Source organism: Cucumis melo, unplaced genomic scaffold, assembly GCF_025177605.1.
Source record: "Cucumis melo cultivar AY unplaced genomic scaffold, USDA_Cmelo_AY_1.0 utg000543l, whole genome shotgun sequence".
Taxonomy (NCBI): Eukaryota; Viridiplantae; Streptophyta; class Magnoliopsida; order Cucurbitales; family Cucurbitaceae; genus Cucumis; species Cucumis melo.
In genome coordinates, this window is record NW_026124055.1 from 10,896 (window position 1) to 15,662 (window position 4,767).

General features: G+C 29.2%; 1 non-coding gene across 1 annotated transcript; it reads right to left on the minus strand.

The window, feature by feature from the left end:
• Positions 1 to 4,207: 4,207 nt before the first annotated feature.
• TRNAS-GCU (transfer RNA serine (anticodon GCU)) lies at positions 4,208 to 4,295 on the minus strand. The gene has a single exon. It is a non-coding gene; the product is annotated as a tRNA-Ser (tRNA).
• Between the last annotated feature and the right edge of the window lie 472 nt (positions 4,296 to 4,767).

Below are 4,767 nucleotides of genomic sequence, written 5' to 3' on the forward strand. Positions count from 1 at the left end.
TGTTTGATACACTGTTGTCAATATTAATGTGAATAATGAAAAACGCCTATAATGGACAAAACAAAAGAATTATAAATGAATAAAAAACAAATGGAAATAACAATTTGAGTTGAATAACTATATTTAACTAGATAAAGTTAACAAAATAGAATAAGAGAAAATATTCTAATAATAATAAATTCTATTAAAATAATAGAAAAGAATTAAAAAAAACTACGTACTTAGATTGGCACTATAGAGATAATCAACATAGATAGACATAAAAGATGTAGGCGAAAGAAGAAATTAAGGAAGAAGTAGAAAAAAATATATCGGGTTTGTGGATTGAATAAACCCGATATATTTTTTTTCTATTCATCTTAGATCAATTTATATCAATAAAATAAAAATCGATTTTTTCATTAGCGAAGACGCAATTTTAAGGTAATAAGTGTATAGTATGAATAGAACAAGAGAGAGGGGGAAATACTAAAGAAAAGGTTAGTCAAAGCTATATACAAGTTAAGTTATCACACCCTCGTTTTTTTATTTCATTAATAAAAATGGAATTTCGGTTATTGATTAAGGTGAAGTTCCGTAAAAACACCTGCCTTCTTTAAAATATCATGAACAGTTCCTGTAGGTTGAGCACCCTTTTCAAGGAAATATAGAATAGCAGGAACATTTAAATAGGTTTGATTCTTTATCGGATCATAAAAACCCACTTTACGAAGATCTCTTCCTTCTCTTCGGCATCGAACATCAATTGCAATGATTCGATAAACGGCTCATTGGGATAGATGTAAATTTTAAGTACCCCCCCCAGAACCGTATAAGAAGTTTTCTCCTCGTACGGCTCGAGGAAATTCAAAGTTATGTATAGAATTCTAATTAATGTCAAATAGATCTATAGATTATTAAATCAATTAGACTATGATTTAAAAATTTTTTTCTTATTCTTTTGTTTTTCTTTTGAAAAAAAAAACTCATTCTTATCCCCATAACTCAAGTTGGATAACTCTCACGCAAAGGAAAAAAACCCTTAAGCTTAAGCATTTCATTTATTGAGCGGTCTCTAACCTCTTTATTTTTGCCTGTCTCCGTTAGAATCTATTTCGATTCTTCATTCTGATCTAGTTTAGTTATTGAGACAATTGAAAAAGATTTTTACTTGTTCCGGGATCCTTTATCCTTTCCTTGAATCATTGGGTTTAGACATTACTTCGGTGATCTTTAATCGTTTCAAAATGGTAGCAACATACCATTTTTTTTGATTTCCTTTTTATCAAAGAATCATATAAATAATGGATTCTCGTGTGATACACTTTTAATCCAATTTGATGTTTGAATTTGAAACTTGTTCGAATTGGATCCTTTCGATTTGTATACCGAACCTATACTTACGAAGTAGTTTTAACTTATTGATTGACACTAACCCTAGATCTCTGCCCTTGATAAATGAATCAATACTTTCTACTCGAGCTCCATCATGTACTATTTACATCAAAAACCCTAAAAAAAAAAAAGAGCTCGAGTGCAACCGAACAAACTATGTCGAGTCAAGAGCATCTTCATTCCTATATAATATAAAATGGTGGGTGTAAGAATCCACAGTGGATCATGTCCTTCAAGTCGCACGTTGCTTTCTACCACATCGTTTTAAACGAAGTTTTACCATAACCTCTAATTTCTTGGAACTGGTATGTAATTGATTCATTTATGGAATCATGTATAGTCATTGGGTTAGTTGGTCCATAGTAATCTATACTCTTATGACATGGGTAGTTTTTGAAAAAGTCTTAGCAATACTTCAATTTATTGAAACCCATATTTTATTGTATATATTGTATCAATAACATTTTTTTGTATGAGTGCAATATTTATTTCTCTATATATAGATATTTTCTAGATAGAGAGAGATTTTTTGAAATTTCTATAAAATCAATTAAGAAATAATTAATTACGAATAATTAAGAATCTCCATTTTTCAATTTCTTCATAGAATGGATTCACGAGTTTAACACTTCTTCGAGTACCAAGGACTCATAAGAAATAATTAAAAAGATTTACTTGATTGAAAATTTACTACCTAAATATTATATTATAATATTATTTGAATAAATTTTTGTAAAGGATTTATTACATTTGATTATGATAAATAAATGTATATTCGGGATTAACCCATCAATTAGATAGATCTAAAATAAAAAAAAAAAAAAGAAATAAAACGATAAAAATAGATAATAACAATACATACATATCAGCATTTTCTGCCTAGTTTATTTAACTTAAGAGACTCAATAATCTTTCCTTAAAATAAAGTGAAAAAGATGTATGAATTGTTACTTGGATTTACAATTATTCATTACAGACAAACATACGAAAAAATGAGGTGAAAAGAAATACATAATATGTTACATATGTAACTTGATTCTTTGTTAATCAGATTCGGGCAGATATTCAAATTGATATCTTCCGTTATGGATTAACTCCTATCTACCCCCAATTAGATCGAGTAGATGCATCATAAATAAAAAAAGGATCCTACGGGGGACTGGACTAGTTTCGGAGGTGCTAGACTATCTTGTATAAGGCGAAAGTCAAACAGATCTAGAGTAAACGATTGTTCCTACCTATTTTTTTTTATTTGACTCTAAAATTTAGTACCCTAAACCCTAAATAGGTCTTAAGTTTCTTAAGACCATTAATTCAATTCCATTAGTGCCAAAAACACAAGACCTTCGTGTTTATAATTCAGAAATCCACAGAAAAAAAATACTCGGGTTTCACAAACCATTTAAGAGATAGAGAATAATAGAGGCTTTCGCATTTCTGAAATGCATCATTATAAGAAAATAATAAAGAACAATCACATTCGATCTATATTTAGACTCTTAAGCATAAGGTTGTTTAAAACGGCAATCTATAGTCTGATATCGAATATTTTTCCATATATCTTATAATATACTATTATTATATATAATAATAATACGCATACTCTGGGACGGAAGGATTCGAACCTCCGAATAGCGGGACCAAAACCCGTTGCCTTACCACTTGGCCACGCCCCATTTATATTCAACACTAATAAACACTAATATTGGTAGTGCTTAGTCGTCAATTCCAGTACAAATATTTATAGAATAAATTAGATTGTTGCTCAGATTTTGATACGTTTATAGATCCAATTAAACTCAATTTATTGATCATTACATATAATTCCATTAAGATATTGTATGAAAGTAGGATTTCTTCTATTCTCGTTTTATTTGAGAATTGAAGGATTTTTGATTGGCTGAGTTCAAATCAAAGAAAGGTTTTTTGACCTACTTTATGTTATTAATTTTTCCCTTATCCCTTATATCATAGCAATAATAGGGGATTAATAACTCAATCAAATCAAAAGAAATACAATTATCTTCAAGAACAAAGAAAAAAAAATTGTTATGCTTAATATCTTAAGTTTCATCGGTATCTGTCTTAATTCTTTCCTTTATTCAAGTAGTTTTTTCGTCGCCAAATTGCCCGAGGCCTACGCTTTTTTGAATCCAATAGTAGATGTTATGCCAGTAATACCTCTATTCTTTTTTCTATTAGCTTTTGTTTGGCAAGCTGCTGTAAGCTTTCGATAATATTTTTAATACTGTCCGAGACAAATTCATGATTTACTAGAAAAAAAAAAAAAAAGATTCTAACTAGTTATAAGATCAGATAAGTTGTACATACAGTCTGAAGCTTTAAGTTGAATCCAATATTGAAATTATTCTATAGCTATGATAAATCTGGATCACTCTCATTTTCTTATTCTTACTTTTTTCCTTTGAACGACCCTCTTCGAGTCCCCCACAATATAGAATTGTGGGTATGAAATCCAATTTTGAGTAATCAAGGACTCAACTCTTAAAATTTTTTCCTATTTATAGAAATAACTTCACTGCATTTCTTGGTGTCAAACCAGATTAAAATAGAGAATCTATTCTCTTAAAAAAAAAATGATCTTGGAGATTGTGTAATGCTTACTCTCAAACTATTTGTTTATACAGTAGTAATATTCTTTGTTTCTCTCTTCATTTTCGGATTCCTATCTAATGACCCGGGACGTAATCCGGGGCGTGAAGAATAACAAAATCAGATTTTTTTTCCTTGCTTGATTTTGAAATGTTCTTAACATTTTATCTATTCCACATCTTTCCTCAACTATAAAAAAATACCAAGTAATTGACAGAAACGGAAAGAGAGGGATTCGAACCCTCGGTACAAAAAAATCGTACAACGGATTAGCAATCCGACGCTTTAGTCCACTCAGCCATCTCTCCCCAAATTGAAAAAGGATAATTACTATGATACATTGTATAAAAAATAGAAAATAAAGGCTTGAAAAAAGCCCTTCTTTATCTCTTTATTATCTTTATCTACCCCTTTATAGATATATAATTTCATTATATTGATATAGATAATTATCTAGATATATCGATGGATATCTATCAAATCGATAAAAACTTTTTTTTATTAGGAATTCCATTTAGATAAATTAGATTTCATTAGATAAGGGCTCAAAAGAAGAGATATCTTCAATCCTAATATATAAATAATACCAATATATTAAAGATTCATAAAAATATTTATAAATAAAAAGAAAGTACCTTTTTTAGTTTATTTCATCCGAAAAGCCCTTTTCTTTTTATTTTTAGTTCCACGGCCTGGCCTGGTCAGTACCTAGCCGGGCTTTTTTTGTTCCAATAAATCGTAGATCAAATTATTTATTTGATTTGAAAATGTTTTTGAAAA